This window comes from Camelus ferus, chromosome X (assembly GCF_009834535.1).
Source record: "Camelus ferus isolate YT-003-E chromosome X, BCGSAC_Cfer_1.0, whole genome shotgun sequence".
NCBI lineage: Eukaryota > Metazoa > Chordata > Mammalia > Artiodactyla > Camelidae > Camelus > Camelus ferus.
The window spans coordinates 48,801,828-48,825,514 of NC_045732.1; the positions used below are offsets into that span (position 1 = coordinate 48,801,828).

Below are 23,687 nucleotides of genomic sequence, written 5' to 3' on the forward strand. Positions count from 1 at the left end.
CCACAAAAGGAAAAGCAAAAAGAAGTGAGCAAAGAGGAACTATTAAAAAAAAAAAAACCTGGAAAACTTTAAAATGGCAATAAGTACATACCTATAAATAATTATTTTAAATATCAGTGGAATAAATGCTCTGATCAAAAGACATACAGAGGCTGATTGGATTAAAAACAAGAACCTACAATGTACTGCCTATAAGAGACTCACTTCAGGGTGAAATATACACATAGATTGAAAGTAAGGGGATAGAAAAAGATACCTCATACAAATGGAAACAAGACAGTGGGGATAGCAATACTCATATCAGACAAAATAGACTTTAAAACAAAGGTGATGAGGAAAGTAAAAAGAAGGACATTATATAATGATAAAAGGATCGATACAGGAAGAGTGTTTTACACTCTTCAACATATGTGCACCCAATATAGGAGTGCCTAAGTATATAAAACAAATAGTAGCCGATAAAAATGGAGAAAATTACAGGAATACAATAATAGTGGGAGACTCTAACACTCTGACATCAATGGACAGATCATCCAGAGAGCAAATCAGTAAGGCAACAGAGATCATAAATGACACAATGGACTAGTTGGACTTAAATGATATCTACAGGACATTACATCCAAAAAACAGAGAACAAATTTTTTTCAAGTGTGCATAGAATGTTCTCTGGAATCGATCACATACTAGGTCACAAAACAAGCCTCAACAAATTTAAGAGTATAGCAGTTATATCAAGCATATTTTCTGATTACAATGGTATGAAACTTGAAATGAACCACAGAAGGTAAAAAGGGAAGAGAATGAACACATAGAGGCTAAACAACATGCTACTAAAAAGCCAATGAGTAAACAATGAAATCCAAAAAGAAACCAGAAAATAACTTGAGACAAATGAAAATGAAAACACAGCCTTATAAAATTGACAGAATGCAGCAAAAAGAGTTCTAGGAAGGAAATTTCTAGGAATACAGGCCTTCCTCAAGAAACGGAAAGTCTCAAATGAATAATCTAACCTATACCACCTAAAAAAATTAGAAAAAGAACAAACAAAACCCTGCTGAAGGAAGCATATAATATAGATCAGAGAGAAAATAAATAAAAATGGAGATTAAAAAATAGAAAATATCAGTAAAACAAGATGGTTGAAAAGATAGATAGAATTGACAAACCTCTAGTCAGGCCCACCAAGAAGGAAAAGGAGAGGACCCAAATAAAATAATAAATGAAAGAGGAGAAATAAAAACTGATACCACAGAAATATAAATAAAAATCATAATAGTGTCAACAGATATATGCCAACAAATTGGACAACGTAGGAGAAATTAGTAAGTTTTTAGGAATATACAGCCTACCAAAACTGAGTCAAGAAGAAACAAGTAATTGGAACAAACAGAGCACTAGAAGTGATATAGAATATGTAATTAAAAAAATAAAAATAAAAAACTCCCTGAAAACAGAAGTCCAGGACCAGACATCTTCACTGTGGAGTTCTACAAAATATACAAAGAACATATACCTGTCATTCTCAATACTATTCCAAAAAAATTGAAGAGGAGGGACACTCCCAAAGTTACTCTATGAAGATACCATCACCCTGATACCAAAACCAGACAAAGAGATACAGAAAAGGAAACCACAGGCCAATATATTTGATGAATATGGGTGCACAAATCCTCAACAAAATATTAGGAAACAATCCTAGCAATACATAATAAAAAGGATCATACACCATAATCAAGTTGGATTTATTCCTGGTTGCAGGGATGGTTGAAATACACAAATCAATCAGTGTGATACACCACATCAACAAAAGGAAAAGACACAGAAAAAGCATTGGACAAGATTCAACATCCATTCATGTTAAAAACTCTCATCAAAATGTGTATAGAGGGAACATATCTCAACATAATAAAGAAAACAAACTCACAGCTAACATAATACTCAGTGGTGAAAAGCTGAAAGCCTTCATGCTAAATTCAGGAACAAAGATGCCCACTCTCACCAGTTCTGTTCAACATAGTATTAAAAGTTCAAGCTATAGCAATCAGAAAAGAAATAAAATGTATCTAAGTTAGAGGGGAAGAGGTAAAACTTACTATCTACACATGATATGATACTCTATATAGAGAACCCGAAAGTCCCCATGCAAAAACTATTACAATAAATGAATTCAGCAAGATAGCAGGATATAAGTTTAATATACAGAAATGTGTTGCATTTCTTTACACTAACAATGAAATATCAGAGAAGGTAACAAAAACAATCCCATTTAAAATCCCATTTAAAAAAAAGAAATAAAAAACCTAGAAATAAGCTTAACCAGGGAAGTGAAAGGCCTATAATATGAAAACTGTAAAATATTTATGAAAGAATTTGAAGATGATTCAAGATAATGGGAGGATATTCCAACTTCTTCACTTGGAAAAATTAATATTGTTAAAATAGACATACTACCCAAAGCAATTTACAGACTTAATGCAGTCCCTATCAAAATATCTGATATTTTCCACCAAACTAGAACAAATAATTCTAAAATTTATATGAAACCACAGAAGACTCAGAGTTGCCAAAGCAATCCTGAGGATAAAGAACTGGAGGCCTAACCCTTCCAGACTTCAGACTATACTACAAAGCTTCAGTAATCAGAACAATGTGGTTTTGACACAAAATCAGACATATAGAACAATGGAACAGAATAGAGAGCCGAGAAATAAACCTTCACACCTGTGGTGAATTAATCTATGACAAAGGAGCTCAGAATATACAGTGGAGAAAAGACAGTCTTAAATAAGTGATGTTGGCAAAGTTGGATATGTGCATGTGTAAGCCATTGAAATTAGAACACTTCCTCACACCATATACAAAAACAAACTAAAAATGATTTACAGATGTAAATATAAGACACAACACCATAAAATTCCTAGAGGAGAACATAGACGAAACATTCACTGACATAAATTGTAGCCATATTTTCTTAGACCAGTCTCCTGAGGCAAAGGAAATAAAAGCAAAAATAAATAAATGGAACTTAATCAAACTTAAAAGTTTTGCACAGCAAAGGAAGCCATCGGCAAAATGAAAAGACAGCCTACTGAATGGGAGAAAATATTTGCAGAGCTCAACCAACAGAGGGTTAATATCCAAAATATACAAACAGCTTATACAGTTGAATATTAAAAATAACAACCAGCCCAATCAGAATCAGCAGAAACCCTAAGTAGACTTTTCTCCAAGGAAGACATATGGATGGTTGGCCAACAGGCACATGAAAAGATGCTTAACATTGCTAATTATTAGAGAAATGCAAATCAAAACCACAGTGAGGTATCGCCTCACACAGGTCAGAATGGCTGTCATCAAAAAGTCTACAAATAGTAAATGCTGGAGAGGGTGCGAAGAAAAGGTTACCCTCCTGCACTGCTGGTGGGAATGTAAATTGGTGTGGCCTCTATGGAAAACAGTATGGAGTTTCCTTATAAAAGTAAAAATAGAGCTATCATTTGATCCAGCAATCCCACTTGTGGGTCCATATTTGGAAAAGAGAAAACTAATTCCAAAAGATACATGCACCCAATGTTCAAAAGCAACCTTATTTATAATAGCCAATAAGTGGAAACAACCCATGTGCCCATCAACAGATGCTTGACCTAAGAAGACGTGAGATATATATATATATATATATATATATATAGATATATAGATATAGATATATATATAGATATAGATATATAGATATATATATATATATACTTAGCCATAAAAAACGAAATATTGCTGTTTGCAGAAACATGAATGGACCTAGAAAATATACTTAATGAAGTAAGTTAGACAAAGACAAATACTGTATGATATCACTTAACATGTGGAATCTAAAAAATAATACAAATTAATATATATACAAAACAGAAACAGGCTCACAGACATAGAAAATCTTACAGTTGCCAAAGTGAAAAGGGATTGGGGAGGCATAAATTAGAACTATGAGATTAACAGATGCAAACTACTATACATAAAATAGGTAAACAACATGGTTTTTTTTGGAGGGGAAGGTAATTAGGTTTTTTTTTTTTTTTTTTAATGGAAGTATTGGGGATTGAACCAGGACCTTGTGCACACTCTACCACTGAGCTGTACACTCCCCCACAAACAACATTTTACTGTATAGCACAGGGAACTATATTCAAGATCTTGTAAAAACCTATCATGGAAAATTACATATGTTTGTAATTATATAAATTATATATATATATATATAAATTATATATAAATAAATCATATATAAGTATATATTATATATTAATAAAAATTATATATAAATATATGTAATTATATAAATTATATATAAATAAATTAAATATATGTATAAATGAATCACTGTGGTGTGCACCTGAAACTAACACAATATTGTAAATCAACTGTACTTCAATAAAATAAAAAATTCAGTTAGTTTTGGAAAATCTGAAAAGATTTATAGCAATAAAGATATTGAGCATGTAACAAAAAATATAAAACTTGTCAACAAAGACCTCCATCATATACCTGTACTGGTACACTCTTCCAAATATTAAGAGTTGATAGTAACCACTCAAATTCTTTCAAAAATAATATGTTCAACATTACTCTTACACCAAAGCCAAATAAAACCATCTGAAGAAGAGCTAATTCATTACCAGTATGTCTTGGAAGATAGATTATTAAAGTTTTCCCAAAAATTCCACAAAAAAATAATCCAACAGCATATTATCAGGATTATACATCATAAATAAGTGAAATTATTGCTAGTAATACATGGATAATATACAGCACAATAATATAATGAAGAAAATAAACCCTCATTTGAAAAATCCTCTCAGTACAGAGCGAGAGTTTGACAAAATCTAACAAAACTTTATTTCAGAAAAGAAAAACAAAAAACAGTGAATTAGGAATACACAGGAACTTGCTGAACATGATAAATAGCATTTATGTGAAACACATAGGTAATATCAATGTCAAAAGACTGAATGCTTTTCTCCTAAGATCATCAACAAGACAAACATGACTGATTTCACCTTTGCTATTATATATTGTAATGGATATTGTAACTGCAGCAGCTAGGCAGGTCAAAGGAATGGTAGGCATAGTAATTGGAAAGTAAGGATTAAATCTCTTTCTAAACTTCTATATGAACGTTTATGTAGTCAAAGGAATTCCCCAGAAGTTTCTAGTGATAACAACATAATCAGCAAAGGTAAACAATCAGCACAGAAAATTAGTTGTATTTCTATAGCTAAAGTCTGAAAAGGAAATTTAAAAATCTATATACAGTAGCATCTAATGGAATAAAATTCCCAGGAATAAATTTAACCTGGGAGTTGAAGTGTTTGTTCAGTGAAAACTGCAGAACTTTGCTGCAATAAATTAAGGAACATGTAAATAGACTGAAAGGTGTTCTGTGTAAATATATTATAATACAATATTCTTAAGATGTCAGTACAGCTCATAGTGATTGACAAATTCAATGCAGTTCCTTTCAAAATCTGAACAGCCTTTTATGCTGAAATGGAAAAACTAGTCATCAAATTCATATGAAATTGCTAAGGTTTTGAGTTACCAAATCAATCTTGAAAAACAACAAGGTCAGGAGACTTCTGATTTCAAAACTTACTGCATAACTGCGTTAATCAAAAATGACACAGTACTGGCCAAAGTATATACATATAGACCAACAGAATAGTACTGAGTTTTCAGAAATTAACTATACATCTACACCCAGTCGATAAGGTTTCCAAGATTATTTAGAGGAATGAACAGTCCCTTAAACAAATGATGGTTGGACAACTGTATTTCCACGTGCAGAGAAATGAAGCTGGACCCCTACCAACAAACGGTGCTTGGACAAAAATGTATTTCCACACTCAGAGGAATGAAGATGTACCATATACAAAACTAACTCACTGTGCATCAGCAGTTAAGAACTAAATCTCTATAACTTATTAGAAAGCATAGGAATAAATCTTCATAAACTTGGATTTGGCAGTGGAATCCTAGATGTGATATCTAAAGCATAAGCCAAAAAAAGAAAGAATAAATACATTCAATTTTATTAAAATTCAGTACTTTTGTGCATCATAGGACATTACCAAGGAGGAAAAAGGCAACATGCAGAAGGTGAGAAAATACAAAGCTTGTGCCTAATATGGGCTTAGTATCATGAATATATTATGTATTTTTAAAAAAATACTCTTACATGTCAGCAACAAGTAGAAAACCCAATTAAAAAATGAGCAAAAACTTGAGAAGACATTTCTTCAAGGCAAATGTAAAAATGGACAAAAAGCACATAAAAGATGCTTCATATTATTTGACATAGATGAAGTAAAAGCAGAACTACAAGATAATTTTACATCCACTTGTGTTTGTAATTTTAAAGACATCTAAAAGAATAAGTGTTGGCAAGAATGTACATAAATTGAATCCTGTCCACATAGCCGGTATTTAAAATGGTTCAGCTGCTGTGGGATGCAGTGCAGATGTCCAAAGAAAGAATGAAATTTTGGTATATACCTACAATGGAATATTATTCAGCTGTAAAAGTCATAAAGTACTGATCCATGCTAAATTTGGATGAACCCACAAAGCATTATGCTAAGGAAATGAAACCAGACACAAAAGGTCATATGTTGTATGATTATATATATAAAATTCCTTTGAGAGAGAATTTTGATTCGTTGATGCCAGGAGTCAGGAAGAGAGGGAATATGGAGAAACTGCTTAATGACTATAGGGTTTTACTTTGTAGTGATGAAAACATTTTGCTACTAAATTATGTGAATGTGCTAAATGCCACCAAAGTGTTCACCTTAGACTTACTATTTTTAAGTTACATGAATTTCACCTCAGGAAATTTTTAAAAATTGGCAATAAAGTGAAGCTCAGTACTGGATGGTTTCACTGGTTCATTCTTTCAGACGTTAAGGAAGAATTAATACTACATGTCAACCTCTCTCAGAACATGCAATTGAGGGAACATCTTTAAACTCATTTTATGAGACAAAATTTCCATGATAACCAATGTCAGACAGATACGAAGTCAGATCCTATGTAGGTCAGTATACCTTATGAATATAAATGCCAAAACCTTAATAAAGTACTTGTAAAACAAATGTAGCAACATACTAAAAGGAATTATACATGATGAGCAACATGGGATTTTTTCCAGAATTGCAAAGGTGATTCAACGTACATAAATTAATGTCATATACCATATTAATTGTACAAAGAAAATAACACATGATCATTCACTTGAAAGAAAGCATTAGACATAATTCATACATTTTGTGATATACAGAGCTCTGCGAACTGGGAATAGAATGGAATTTCCTCAATGTGATGAAAGGCACTTATGAAAAACAGGTAACATAGTTAAAGGGGAGAGATTGCTGTCTTCTTATGACCAGAAATAAAACTAGGATGCCTCTTGTATTCAACTTTGTACTAGAAGTTCTAGCCAGAACTATTTGCTGAAAGAAAGAGTAAAATACATCAGTATTGGAAGGGAAGAAGTAAAATTGTCTCTAGTCTCAAGATGACATCATCTTATACATAGAAAATCCTAAAGAATAACATGCAAAAAGCTATTAGACCTTACAAGAAACTCAGCAGTGTTTCAGAGTATATGTCAAATACACAACAATTGGTTGTATTTCTGCATACTAGTAATGGACAATGCATAAAGGCAATTAAACAATTCCATTTACAGTATCAAATAATAAAATACATAGGGTACATTTATTCTAATAGGTACAAAACTTGTAAATTGAAATCTACACAGCATTGCTGAAAGAAATTAAAGAAAACTAAACAAATGGAAAGACATCCTGTGTTCATTTATTGGAAAGCATATTTTGGCATGCCATCAGTTCTTAAAGCAGCATGTGAATTTAATGTGATTTTTATCCAAATCTCAACTGCCTTTTTTTTTTTTTAACAGAAAAGGAAAAGCTGATCCTAAAAGAGGTATGAAATTGCAGAGAACCCTGAATAGCCTAAACAATCTTGGATACTATAAATTTGGATGGTTCACACTTTTTTCAAACCTTACAACAAAGTTATAGTAATCTGAACAGTGTGGTATTTGTATAAAGATAGACATATAGGCCAGTGGAATAGACATGATAGTTCAGAAATACATCTATGGCTAATTGATTTTCCAGATTTTTGCCAAGACCATTCAGTTATGAAAGAAGAGTCTCAACAGATGGTTCTTTGACAACTGGAGATCAACTTACAAAAGAATGTGATTGGACTTTTAACTCATAATTGTTACAGAAATTAACTCAATCTTTCAAAAGCTAAATGTACAAGCTAATACTGTAAAAATCATAATAGTAAAATGTATAGTAAAATCTTCCTGATCTTTAATTTGGCAACTGATTCCTATATATGACACTGAAAGTAAAATCATCAAAAGAAATAACAGATTACAGTATATCTTGTTTTATTGCTCAATAGATTACAGTATATCTTGTTTTATTGCTCTTGGTTTTATTGTACTTTGGAGATAATTGTGTTTTTTACAAATTGAAGATTTGTAGTAACCTTGCATCCAGCAAAAGTATTGACATTTTTCTAACAGCGTTTGCTCACTTTGTGTCTCTGCTATATTTTGGTAATTCTTGAAATATTTCAGAATTTTTCATCATTATATTTGTTATAGTGACGTGTGATCAGTGATCTTTCATGTTACTATTGTAATTGTTTTAGGGAGGCACATACCATGTCCATAGAAGACAGTGAACTTCATCGCATTTGTGTTCCGACTGCTCCACTGACTGGACGTTTTCCTCTCTCCCTCTCCTCAGGCCTCTGTATTCCCTGAGAAACAACAGTAATGTTACTAGGCCAGTGAATATCCCTAAAGTGGCATGTTAAGTGTTCATGTGAAAGGAAGACTTGCACATCTCTCTCTAAATAAAAAGCTAATAATGATGAAGCTTAGTGAGGAAGGCATGTTGAAAGCCTACATAAGCCAAAAGCTAGGCCTTTTGTGGCATTTATCCAAATTGTGAATGCAAAGGAAAAGTTCTTGATGTAAATGAAAAGTGTTATTCCAGTGAGCACATAAATGATAAGAAAGCAAAATAGCCTTATTGCTGATACTGAGAATGTTTTAGCAGTCTGCATAAAAGATCAAACCAGCCTCAAAAATCTCCTTAAGCCAAAGCCTAATCCATAGCAAAGCCCTAGCCTTCTTCAATTCTGTGAAGGCTAAGGGAGGTGAGGAAGCTGCAGAAAAAAAGTTTGAAGGTAGCAGAAGTTGGTTCATGAGGTTTAAGGAAAGAAGCCATCTCCATAACATAGAAGTACAAAGTGAAGCGGTAAATGCCGATGTATAAGTTGCAGCACGTTATCAGAAGAGCTAGCTAAGATCATTAATGAATGTGGCCACACTAAACAACAGATCTTTGATATAGAAAAAACAGCCTTCTATTGGAAGAAGATGCATCTAGGACATTCATAGCTACAGGGGAGAAATCAATTCCTGTCTTCAGAGGACAGGTTGACTCTCTTGTCATGCTAATGCAGCTGGTAACTTTTGAGTTCAAGCCAATTCTCATTTATCATTCTAAAAATCCTAGGGTTAGACTGGGATTTCAAAATTGTAGAATAGATAAACAAGATTATACTGTATAGCACAGGGAAATATATATAAGATCTTATGGTAGCTCACAGAGAAAAAACTGACAATGAATATATATATGTTCATGTATAAATGAAAAATTGTGCTCTACACTGGAATTTGACACAACATTGTAAAATGATTATAAATCAATAAAAAACATTAAATAAAATAAAATAAAAATCCTAGGGTTTTTAAGAATTTTGCTAATTGTACTCTGCCTGTGCTCCACAAATGGAGCAACAAAGCCTGGATGAGAACACAGCTGTTTACAGTGTGGTTTACTGAATATTTTCAGCCAACTGTTGACACCCACTGCTCAGCAAAAAAATATTCCTTTCAAAATATTGCTGCTCACTGACAATGCACCTGGTCACTTAAGAGCTCTGATGGAGATGTACAATGACATAATGTTTTTAATGCCTGCTAACATATCATCCATTCAGCATCTGGTGGGTTAAGGAGAAATTTTGATTTTCATTTCTTATTATTTAAGAAATACATTTTGTAAGGCAGTACCTGCCATACTAAGTAGTGATTCTTTTGATGTGTTGGGCAAAGTAAATTGAAAACCTTCTGGAATAGATTTATCATTCTAGATGACATTAAGAATGTTTGTGATTCATGAAAAGAGGTCAGAGTATCAACAATAACAGTAGTTTGGGAGATGTTGATTCCAACCCTCATGGATGACTTTGAGAGGTTCAAGACTTCAGTGGAAGAGATAACTCCAAAGGTGGTGAAAATAGAAAGAGAAGTAGAGTTAGGAGTGGAGCCTGAATCTGTGACTGAATTCCTGCAATCTCATGAGAAAACCTTAATGGATGAGGAGTTGCTTCTTATTGATGAACTAAGAACGTGGTTTCTTGAGATGGAATCTACTCCTGTTAAAGATGCTTTGAATATTGTTGAAATAACAAGAAAGGATTAAGAATATTACATAAACTTCATTAATAAAGCAGTGGCAGGGTTTGAGAGGATTGACTCCAATTTTGAAGTTCTGCTGTGGATAAAATGATGCCAAATGGCATTGCATGCTACAGAGAAATTGTTCATGAAAGGAAGAGTCAATTGATATGACAAACTTCATTGCTGTTTGACTTTAAGAAATTGCCACAGCCACCCCAGCCTTTAGCAACCACTACCCTCATCAGTCAGCAGCCATTAATATCAAGACAGAAAAATAACTACTCACTGAAGTTTCAGGTGATGGTTAGCATTTTATAGTATTTTTTAGTTAAGGTACATACATTGGTTTTTTAAAGGCATAATGCTATTGCACAGTTAATAGACTACAGTGTAGTGTAAATATAACTTTTATCTTCACTAGGAAACAAAATTCATGTGACTCACTTTATTGTGATATTCACTTTATTGTGGTGGTCTGGACCCATACCCTCATTATTTCCGAGGTATACCTGTAATTGGGCTTTATCTACCTTACAAAAAATATGTGCACCATAGGACACTCTTAGGAAAGTGAAAAGACAGCTCACAGAATAGGAGAAAATACTTCAAAATTATATATTTGAGAAGGTACTGGTGTGAAGAATATATAAAGAACACTTCCAACTAAGAAACAGAAGGAAAATACAATTTAGAAATGCACCAAAACATGATTATTTCTCAAAAGTTAATATACCAGTAACCAGAAGTACGTAAAAAGAATTTTAATATTTTTTGAGAAATTTAATTCAAAATAACTATGAGATATCACTTCACACTATGGATATAAAATAAAAAATAGAAAATAATAAATGTTGGCAAGGATATGGAGAAGTTGGAATTTTTGTTGTTGTTATGAGGGATGTCAAATGGTGAGACTACTGTGAAAAACAGTATGGTGGTGGTTCCTCAAAAATTTAAATATAGAATTTGTATGATCCACCAATTCCACACCAAGGTATATTCCTAAGTTAAAGTAATACTAACATTCAAATAAAAATTTTATATGGAAATATATATAGCCACATGATTTGCTGTGGTCAGAGTAGAATCTACTCAGATATCCATGAGGTAATGAATGGGTGAAGAAAGTGGTATAATATTATTCATCCATAAATAGGAATGAATTACAGGTACACGGTATGACATAGATGTTCCTCTTATTCATTGTGCTAAGTGAAAGAAACCAGACACATAATGGCCTTATTCCACACATGAAATGTGAAGAAGAAGTAAATCCATGGAGGCAAAGCAGATTAGTGGTTGTCAGTGACTAGGGAGGGTATGGGGAGTGGAGAATGACTGCTTTATCAGTCTTGGGTTCTCTGTTATGTTATTAAAATGCAGATTTTGACCATAGTGATGATTGCACAAAGTTGTGAATGTACTTACAGCCCCTGAATTGTACTATTTAAAATTATTAAAATGGTGGATTTTATCTGTTGTTCTACCTCATTAAAAAAAAAAAAATAAAGGAATTGATCACCTTACAAAAAGCAGGTGGTGGGAGATATAGCTCCCAGGGTATAGCTTACTGACTCTTGGCCTTGTTTATTCAATGTTATTTGCATTGCAACATATTTATTACATTTTTTTTCTAAGACAGTCTAAAGGCATCACTTAAAATGTAGTAGTTATATATAACTTGTCACAAAATGCTGATTTTCAGAATTTATATACAACTCATTGGGATCAACATGAAATTGGCAGTTAATCCCATAGAAGATTGACAAGGATTTGAACATGCCCACATAAATCACAGCTGAAGGTATTCAAGATCATTTGGCAACAGAAGAATGGCAAAAACTACAAACAGTATTAATATATACTCTCTAGAATGTGTCAAATGAAATGGATTTGGGGTTCCAAATATTGATATTTTGCTAACCAATATCTTTTATACAGGGATGGTGCAAGTATAATTGGGGACAGTCATGTTGGAAAACCTTTTCATGATACATCATAAAGCTGAACATGCATATTTTTTTAAACTAAATTATAGTTGATGTACTGTATTGTGTTAGTTTCTGGTGTACAGCATAGTGATTCAATTACACATATATATTCTTTTTCATCATAAGTTACAACAAGCTATTGAATATAGTTCCCTGTGCTATACAGTAGGGCCTTATTTATTTTATATGTAGTAGTTAGTACCTGCAAATCCTGAACTCCCAATTTATCCACCCCCCACCTGCTTTCCCTCCTGGTAACCATCAGTTTGTTTTCTATGTCTGTGTGTCTGTTTCTGTTTTGTAAATAAGTTCATTTGTTTGTCATTTTTTTTTAGATTCCACATATAAGTGATATCATATGATATTTGTCTTCCTCTGACTTACTTCACTCAACATGATAATCTCTTGATCCATCCATGTTGCTGCAAATGACATTAATCCATTCTTTTTTATGGCTGAGTATTATTCCATTGTATATGTATACTACAACTTCTTTATCCAGTCATCTATTGATGGACATTTAGGTTGCTTCCATGTCTTGGCTATTTTGTAAATAGTGCTGCTATGAACATTGGGGTGCATGCATCTTTTTGAATTAGAGTTTTCTCTGGATGTATGTCCAGGAGTGGGATTGCTGGATCATATGGTAACTATACTTTTAGTTTTTTAAGGAACCTCCATACTGTTTTCCATAATGGCTGCACCAAATTACATTCCCACCAACAGTGTAGGAGGGTTCCCTTTTTTCCACACCCTCTCCAGCATTTACTGTTTGTGGACTTTTTAGTGATGGCCATTCTGACTGGTGTGAGTTGATACCTCATTGTAGTTTTGATTTGCATTTCTCTATTACTGGTATTGTGCATCTTTTCACGTGCCTGTTGGCCATCTGTATGTCTTCATTTGAGAAGTGTCTGTTTAGGTCTTCTGCCCATTTGTTGATTGCATTGTTTGTTTTTTTGTTATTAAGTTGTATGAGCTATTTGTATATTCTGGAAGTTAAGCCCTTGTCAGTTACATCATTTGCAAATATTTTCTCCCATTCTGTAGGTTGTCTTTTCATTTTGCTTATTTTTTTTTCTGTACAAAAGCTTTTAAGTTTGATTAGGCCCCATTTGTTTATTTTTTATTTTATACCTATTGCCTTGGTTGGCTGACCTAGGAAGATATTGCTTTGATTTATTTGAAGGAAGAATATGCACATATTTTGTAACTTAGAAATTTCACTATTGTATATATGCCCATGAAGATAGAGGCATATATGTTCATCTAAGACGTGTTAATATCTGTAGCATCACTATTCTTAATAGCTCTAAACTGGGAAACATGCAACTATCAATGGAATAGATATATTAATTGTGGTGGTGTTTCCTTTCTGTGGATTAGTACACATTAATAAAATAGAATGAACTCCAACTACATATTATGCATATATCTCATTATTTTCAGCAAAGCAGAAGAATGTATTAAACAAAAGTCAGGATAGTGGTTCATCTGGGTAAAAATATAATTACATATGCCACTCTAATGATACTGATTAATATTTTCTTCCTTTAAGCTTGTTAAATTATTCTTTGAGTACATGTATAATTCACATTGTCTTCTGTATATCATATTTTATAATATAATGAAAGAAAAATTACATTTAAATGCAATACCAATTTCTCAGAATTTTCCTCAAGATGTACAGGGATACCTTGGAAGTATTGTGGGTTCAGTTCCACACCATCACAGTAAACTGAATATCACAATAATTTGAATCACATGAGGTTTTTTTTTTTTTTCAGTAGTGCATGTAAATTTAAGTTTACACTGTACTGTAGTCTATTGTGTGTAGTAGTATTACATCTAAAATAAAAAATTACATGCCTTAATTAAAAAATACTTTATTGCTAAAAAATGCTAACCATCATCTGAGCTTTCAGTAAGTCATAATAGTAACATCTAAAATCACTGATCATAGATGACCATAAGAAATATAATAATTATGAAAAGGTTTGAAATACACACTTCTGGAAATTCTCCTAATGGCATATAGCAAATGAGGAAATATATAAGAATTTTAAAACTGACAACCAAAATTGTATGCCTTTCAAACCACCACCCACCAACTCTTCCCATTTCAATTCAGCAGTGACTTCACTCCAAGCATTTGAGTCAGGAATACAGGCATCCTACTCTTTTGGCTAACAATTGAGGTCTAAAGTCCAGAATGGAATGATGCCAAAATTTCTTACTCTCCAGCTTAGTTTTGTAGATCCTTACTTCCAAGCAGTTGCAGCTGACAAGATGAAGATTTATTCCTCTCCCAATTCAGACACTTAAAACAGAAGCTCTTCTTCAGGCCTGGTATCCTCAGAATACTGAGCCCCTTGTCCTCACTACAGGTCATTTGTGCCTTTGAAGTTTCATAATAGGTGAGGCAAGTTGAGAAGAACACAAGCTATCTCCCAGTTTAATACTTACAAATCTGGGTTGTCACTTTGAGGAAATGTCATCACTATCCCTCCAGCTCCTTGGATCTGAATGACAGATTCTGAGTAGGACAGGCAGAACATAAAAACAGAGCCCTGAAGCCCTTTGTAATGAAACTTTATTTAAGAATATGGGGACATTCAAACTTGTAGGCTATCCCCAAAATGATAGATATTTCAGTGATAAGTAAATATATAGCTGGTACTTTATGAGAGCAACCTGCTAAACTGTAGACTAGCTAACTTTCCATAGAGAACCACACAAAGCATTAAGAACATTCCTGTAGTCAGAACAAAGACTGACATAAAAAACTACCACTGCAAAAGACCTGAATTTAATTGGATTAGGCTATTCAGTAGTGGATGCCCCAGAGCATAGAAAAATCCTAAACCGTAGAAAAATCAACTTGTAATTAGTGTAGCCAGTAGCTCGATAAGTTCAAGAAAAGAGACAAGTTGAGTCCTTGTAAACTAGTCATTCCAGGATAACTGGATGTTTCCAGGTTTATGCCCTTTAAGGAGTAATACCTTAGGTTTAACACTGTGGGAGAAATTGACTTCACTAAAAGAGTCCAATCACTATACATTAAAAAATTGAATAACTACCATCCCTGGAGTTGTGTTGTGGTTAACTAGCCAGTACTGCTACCATATATCATTTATAATGTGTATTTTTCAACTGCATAAAAACTTGAGACATGCAAAAAAGAAAGTGACCATCTTGCAGAAGACATTGGTAACAGAACCTGCATTCAAGGGCCTATATATCTGGTTTATCAGTGTTTCAAATCAGCCATTATATGTTCAAAGAACTAGAGGAAACCATGCTTAAAGAGGTATACATATGAAGACAACATCTCTTCAAATAAAGTATCAATAATAAGGTATTATAGAAAAGATTTATATGACAATCTTGTGTTGAAAAGTATAAACAAAAATACACTAGAGTGTTTCAACAGTATATATGAACTGTTAGAATAAAAAAAAAAGAAACATAGATTGATAGACATACAATACAAAGAATATAGAAAAAAGAAGGAAGAATAGCAGTTTCTTAGAAATGCGGGCTGCCATTGTGCCATATGTGTCTCGGCAGTGCTGGAAATAGGGGAGAAGTGATTAGAAATGATATATGAAGAAATAATTCCTGAAAACTTTCAGTGTTAAAATATTAATCTAAACACTCAGGAAATCAGAATGTATTTTGAGACAAATGAAAACAAAAATAACATGCCAAAATTTGTGGAATGCAGCAAAAGCATTTCTAGGGTGAAAGTTTATAGCAGTAAATGCCTCCATTAAGAAAAAAAATTAAATAACTACAACTTAAGAAATTAGAAAAAGAACCAACTAGTGTTGGAGTTTGCAAAAGGAAGTTCATAACAAATAGATATAAATAAAGACTTAAAAGACAACAGAAAAATTAATGAAACTAAGTTTTTTGAAAAGGAAAAAGAGGACTCAAAATAAATGAGAGTAAACATTAAAACTGATACCACAAAATACGAAGGATTGTAAGTGGCTACTATGAACAATTATATGCCAACAAATATGCTAACTTAGAAAAAATGTGTAAATTCTGGCCTAGATGTGAGGGCATCACTAGTATAAAGCTGTTAATGAGCATAAACAAATCTCTAAGAGAAGCACTATCTTTTTGGCCAGTTGACTGGTAAATGGGGCACCTTTAAGCTGGAGCATGTGGGGAGAGTTTTCATGATAGTTATTCTCTCCCTCTCCCTTTCCCGCCTTTGGCCTTTCCTTGAGGGCAGCTACAGTTAAGGAGTTGCATTCTAGTGATGCCACACACAGTGAAGTCTGCAGGAGGAAAAAACCATCTTTTTTAAGGTTACCTCATTTGTGCAGAGCTTTGTGGCAGCAGAAGTGACAATATCCAGGAGAAACATGGGTCTAGTCTATTTGGAGTGAGGAAAAGTGGTCCCTTGGAACTGGAGATGGGTAATTTTAGAGAAGAGAGAGCTGGAGAAAGGGACCTCCTTATTTTGTAGGTGAACCACTTCAATTTCTGAGCTCATCTCCAACCTGAGTATTCATGGTATAGTCCAAAACAAACATAGCAATATCTTTGATAATGTAACTATAATGTGAAGCGCCACCCATGTTGCTGACTAAACTCAGAATCATAGGCGAGGCAGACCAAAATTGTCATAGTAAAGACTTTGAAACAAAATTGGATATTGGAACCATTCTTCATAAAAGGGGAAATACAAGGTTGTGGTCGGAACCTAATTGAATTGATTGTCTTTTTTAAAATGCATACACACATACGTTGTCCAGAGGATTTTTAAAAGAGTCAGATTTTTGCATTTTAGCTATGTTCAAAATGATGATCCAAAATTATTCAACATACAAAGAAACAGGAAAATATGACTAACTCAAAGAGAAGTGACAATGAATAGATGCCAGATACCAGATGCTACAAATCTTGGAATTATCATGCTAACACTTTAAAGCAGCCATTAGTACTATACTCCATGACATAAATGTGAATACTCTTAAAATGAATAAAAAATATAAGTTCTCAGCTGAGAAAATAGAAACACTTAAAACTAAGTAGAATTTATTAAACTGAAAAATACAGTGTTTAAAATTGGTTTTTAAAAGTGATGAGTTCATTTCTGGGCTCTCTATTCTGTTCTATTGGTCTATATGTCTGTTTTGGTACCAATACCATGCTGTCTTGATGACTGTAGCTCTATAATATTGTCTGAAGTCTGGGAGAGTTATTCCTCCAGACTCTTTCTTTCTCTTCAGTAATGCTTTGGCAATTCTAGGTCTTTGATGGTTCCATATAAATTTTACTATGATTTGTTCTAGTTCTGTGAAATATGTCCTGGGTAATTTGATAGGGATTGCATTAAATCTGTAGATTGCCTTGGGCAGTGTGACCATTTTAACAATATTGATTCTTCCAATCCAAGAGCATGGGATATCTTTCCATTTTTTAAAATCTTCTTTAATTTCCTTCATCAGTGGTTTATAGTTTTCTGTGTATAATTATTTCACCTCCTTGATTAGATTTATTCCCAGATATTTTATTACTTTGGGTGCTATTTTAAAGGGGATTTTTTCTTTACTTTCTTTTCCTGTTGACTCATCATTAGTGTAAAGAAATGCAACTGATTTTTGAACGTTAATTTTGTAATCTGCTACCTTGCTGAATTCTTCAATCAGCTCTAGTAGTTTTTATGTGGACCTTTTAGGATTTTCTATATATAGTAACAACTCAAAATGGATCAAAGACTTAAACATAAGACAAGATACAATAAACCTCCTAGAGGAAAACATAGGCAAAACATTATCTGACATACATTTCAAAAATTTTCTCCTAGAAGAAATAAAAGCAAGAATAAACAAATGGGACCTAATGAAGCTTATAAGCTTCTGCACGGCAAAGGAAACCAGAAGTAAAACAAGAAGACAACCTACGGAATGGGAAAAAATTTTTGCAAATGAAACCGACAAAGGCTTGATCTCCAGAATGTGTAAGCAGCTCATACGACTCAATAAGAAAAAAATAAACAACCCAATCCAAAAATGGGCAGAAGACCTAAACAAGCAATTCTCCAAGGAAGACATACAAATGATCAAAAAGCACATGAAAAAATGCTCAATATCACTAATTATCAGAGAAATGCAAATCAAAACTACAATGAGATATCACCTCACACCAGTCAGAATGGCCCTCATTCAAAAATCCACAAATGACAAATGCTGGAGAGGCTGTGGAGAAAGGGGAACCCTCCTACACTGCTGGTGGGAATGCAGTTTGGTACAGCCACTATGGAAAACAGTGTGGAGATTCCTCAAAAGACTAGGATTAGACTTACCGTATGACCCAGGAATCTCACTCCTGGGCTTGTATCCAGAAGGAACCCTACTTCAGGATGACACCTGCACCCCAATGTTCATAGCAGCACTATTTAGAATAGCCAAAACATGGAAAGAGCCTAAATGTCCATCAACAGGTGACTGGATAAAGAAGTGGTATAATTTATACAATGGAATACTACTCAGCCATAAAAACCGACAACATAATGCCATTTGCAGCAACATGGATGCTCCTGGAGAATGTCATTCTAAGTGAAGTAAACCAGAAAGAGAAAGAAAAATACCATATGAGATCACTCATATGTGGAATCTAAAAAACAAAGACAAAAACAAACAAGCAAAAACAAAGCGTAAATACAGGACAGAAATAGACTCATAGACAAAGAATGCAGACTTGTGGTTGCCAGCGGGGGTGGAGGGTGGGAAGGGATAGACTGGGATTTCAAAATTGTAGAATACATAAACAAGATTACACTGTAAAGCACAGGGAAATATACACAAAATGTTATGATAACTCACAGAGAAAAAAATATGACAATGAGTGTGTATATGTCCATGAATGACTGAAAAATTGTGCTGAACACTGGAATTTGACACAACATTGTAAAATGATTATAAATCAATAAAAAATGTTAAAAAAAAAATTAAGTGTTGCTCCCTTCTGGCCAAAAAAATAAATAAATAAATAAATAAAAGTGATGAGTTCAATAACAGACTTAAGGTGACAGGGGCCCAGTGAACCTGAAAAATAATTAGAAACAAAATCAAACTTGGAAAACAGTTTGAGAAAAATTATTAGGGCTTCAAGGATCTGTGTGACAGTATCAAAAGTTTGAACATTTGTGTCATTGTAGTCACAAACGGGTAGGAGAAAGAGATTGGCATAAAAAACATTTGAAGAAATAATCCTAATATTTAGTGAAAGACAAATGTACAGGTTCAAGAAGCATTATGACCTTGAAGAGAATAAATCCAAATGCATACCAGTATTCAATGTAATCGAACTGATGAAAGCCAGCGATGAAGAAAAAATTTTGAAAGCTCTTACTAAAAGGCAATATATTACATAGGGTAACAGTAATTTGAATATGTATTTCTCATCAGATACTACAGAATACAGAAAATAAGACATCTTTAAATTGCTAAAGGTAAAGAATTATTAACCCAGAATTTTATAACAAACAAAAATGTCCCTTTAGAATGGATTCAAGATAATGTTATTCTCAAATGAAATAAAATCTAGAGAGTTTTTCATCACAGAAATGCTTTAAAAAGAAATGATAATGGATATTCTTCAGGCAGTGATACCAGAGAGAAAGTTGGTACTTCAAAGGTTTCAAGTTTGAGCAAGTAATGGTAAATATCTGGGCATACATGAAAATTGTTTTTCTCCTAAGTCCTTTTAAATGTGCATGACTCTTGGAAACAAAATTGTAACATTGCCTGAAGGGAAATTTCAATATATTTAGATATAAAAGTATGGTTACAATGTAGAGTAAATGTTGGCAGGTAACTTATGCACATGGCAGTTTTTAAAAATTTTTTGTTTTGCACTATATAAATAATGTTTCCTTCTGGGACAGAGGTTGGAATGCCAGTTTGCAATCTCTTAAAACATTTAAATTATCCATTTTGGGCAAAAGGATCAACAAGCCTTGTTTGTCAGATGAAATTAGTATTTTTTTAAGAATACAGAAAACTTGGCCCCAGGGTAATCTCACCTTTACTTTAAAGTGTTGCAGCTTTCCCTCTCCAGGAAACTTTATCTTCTGCTCCACAATCTGAAGCAAAGCTTCAATGAAAGCTGACTCCATGGAGTGCTTAATTCATTAAGGTTCCTCGATCTAGTCCCTGGATGCAATCATTGTCCAGGTTTGTTTTAGATTAAGGAATTGCCCTAGAGTTCTAACTTGCAGGTACAGACAGAACCTCTGCTATAACTAATACACCCTTGGTAACTGGATTAATCCTTTGGGCCTATTGGAAAAGTTAATATACAGATTAGCCAAAATATTCAGTGTTCCAAAACTTGGGCTTCCTCGCCTCTGGTTCAAAACCATTTCATGTGCAGAATCCACGTAGACCATTTCTTATTGCCTGCTTTGGAATAAGGTGGGAGGCATGAAGAACCGGTATGAACTCATGAAATCAATATGAAGATGCTCGTACTGCTTGCCATGTCATGAGTAATAAAATATTTTGCCATTGATGCGTGATTTTCATGTCTTCTGCCAGAATTCATAAAACTGACAGGCTTACTTGTAGCTTCCATATATGACAAAATCACAGGACAGTTCATAGTTCATGACAAAGCAGGTGGTAATGGAACCTATATAGGTCTAAGATTTGTGGATCTTGTTTGAAGTAGTAATATATTAATGTTTAGTATATGGGAAAACATCACCTATGTACATTGTAATACTTAGAGTAGCCTCAAATATATGAAGATCTAAAAAGTTATTAAATAAATTAAAATAGAATACTATAAAATATTCAAGTCAAAAGGAATAGAGGGAGGAAGGAAAAGTGGAATTTTAAAAAGAGACATAATAAAAGGATAGACAAAGTCAAACAAATAAATATATTAATTTTATATGGTCTAGGGCTTTTGGCTCAAGATTAGTAGAATAGATGCACTTTCATATTTGCCAAAACCCCTGGACATTATATATAAAAGAAATATAGGAAGAATGAACAGAAATGGAGATTAGTAAGAGACAATGGGACCCAAGGAAAAACATGACTTTAAGTTGCCTGTTTTTTTTGTTTTTGTTTTTGTTTTTTCTTTTCTTTTCTTTTGCCTAATATAGCTCAGGTTAAGTGCTGGACTATCTGGCAGATAGAAAGGCGTATGACCACAGACCAAAAATCAAAACAGAAGAAAGCCCTAGGGAAAGGGTTCTCTAGCCAGTGGCAACCCATCAACTGAGGCAACTTTGAGAAGTATTGCCCTACTCTGTCAGAACCTAAAGGTTAAAATCACTGCTCCAGCCACAACCCCATCAGGAAATGCTAAGTGAGTGGCATCATAGGCTTCAGTGTTGCCAAGGTATAATAAGCCTCTCATCCCCCCTCAACCAATGTCAGGGTGGTTTCAGAGAAAGCCTGTTGGACAGCAAAGCCTTTACTGTGAAGTGGCAACACTTACCCCCATCATGGCGTAAATACAGGCCTTGTGGGTACCTTGCATTCATATCCACATCAAGCAGTAATGAAGAGCCTTTCCTTCTCTACATGGATTGTGTCAGATGAGGCCATGTGGTAAGCTGGTACTTTGGCCACCATCCAGCCCTAACGAGGGCTTTCCCAACCACTCATCCTGGTATCTGTGGAGGATGTGGTGAGGAGCATTAATATAATGTGTTGTTTCCTCACACCTACACATGACCAGCAGTAATAAGCTTCCCCTCCCTCCTGGAGTTTAAAGCATGTCAAAGGGAGAACCTATAAATTCACCCTTACCTGGTACTTAGATGGCAGAATCTCTGTGCCTCACCAGAGTTGTCTCAGAGGAGGTCTGTAAAAAAGAAGATTCAAATGGATTCCAGAGTTTCATATGCCCAAGATGTCCAGTGTAAAAATTCACATCATGGACCAGGAAAATTACAGCTTTAATGAGAAAAGACAATAAATAGCTGCCAGCATAGAGATGACACAGATGTTGGAACTGCTTGATGAGGATTGTAAAGCAGCCCCCATAGGAATGTTTTAACAAGCAAAAACACATTTGAAATAAAATATGAGAAAGTCTCAGCAAGGAAAGAAATTATGAAGGACAAAGTGTTTAATTTCCCAGAACTGAAAAATATAAGTGAAATAACTAAGTGGATGGTTTTAACAGCACAATGGAGATGACAAGAGAAAAGAAAGACTCAGTGAACTTAAAGATAGAACAATTGAAATCATTCAGACTGAACAAGAGAGAGCAAACAAATTTAAAAAAAAAATTTAAAGGCTCAAGGATCTTTGGGACAATAACTAAAGATCCACTATTCATTCCTGTCATTGGGGTCTTGGAAAGAGGTAAGAAAGAGGGTAAATCCGAAATGTCTTTGACAAAATAATGGCTTAAGATTCCTCAAATTAGTAGAAACCTAAAGAAATCCATTCTGGGGCACACAATATTCAAACCATTAAAATCAAAAGATAAGCATGAAAGAAGCCAGAGGGAGGAAAAAAGGAGTATTATGGGGGAAAACCCCCACAAATTATAGTAGACTTGTCCTCAGAAACTGTAGAGGGCAGAAAAAGATGACTTTACGTTTTTCAAGTCATAAAGGAAACAACTGTCAACCTATATTTTTGTGGTGGGCAAAGTTATCCTTTAGGAATGAGGAAGAAATACACACATTTTCAAATAAATTAAACACAGGATAATTTGATACTACCAGACCCATCCTGTAAGGATAGTTCAAGAGGATTCTCTAAAGAGAAGTGAAACGATAAGAGATATTGGAACACCAGGAAGGATAAAAGAACAATAGAAAGTGAAGACTTTAACATTGTGTAACATGATTCTCAATGCATGTAGTGAATATATTTAAGACTATTATAAACAAGAGAGGGAAAAGGGACAAAAGTTCTTTACACTGCACTAAAATAGGTAAATATCAGTAGATTTTGATATGTTATGCATGTTACCAAGAGCAACTAAAAATCTCTATAGATATACTGAAAAGCACTAGATAAATATGATACTCTAAAACACATTCAAGTAAAAAATAAGGTAAGAGAAGTAAATGAAAGAGCAAAAAGCAATATAAATCTCAAATTTAACCCTACCATGTCAAAAGTTACAAT

General features: G+C 33.7%; 1 long non-coding RNA gene across 2 annotated transcripts in view; it reads left to right on the plus strand.

Moving 5' to 3' along the window:
* LOC116662219 overlaps positions 1-8,614 on the plus strand; it is a 71,371-nt gene extending 62,757 nt beyond the window's left edge. The window contains exons 3-4 of one of the 2 annotated variants that reach the window (XR_004318229.1): positions 7,973-7,998; positions 8,196-8,614. This is a non-coding gene — a long non-coding RNA (uncharacterized LOC116662219). Of the gene's footprint in view, positions 1-7,972 lie in introns of both variants that reach the window. The other variant, XR_004318228.1, reaches the window with a different exon arrangement.
* The last annotated feature ends 15,073 nt before the right edge of the window (positions 8,615-23,687 follow it).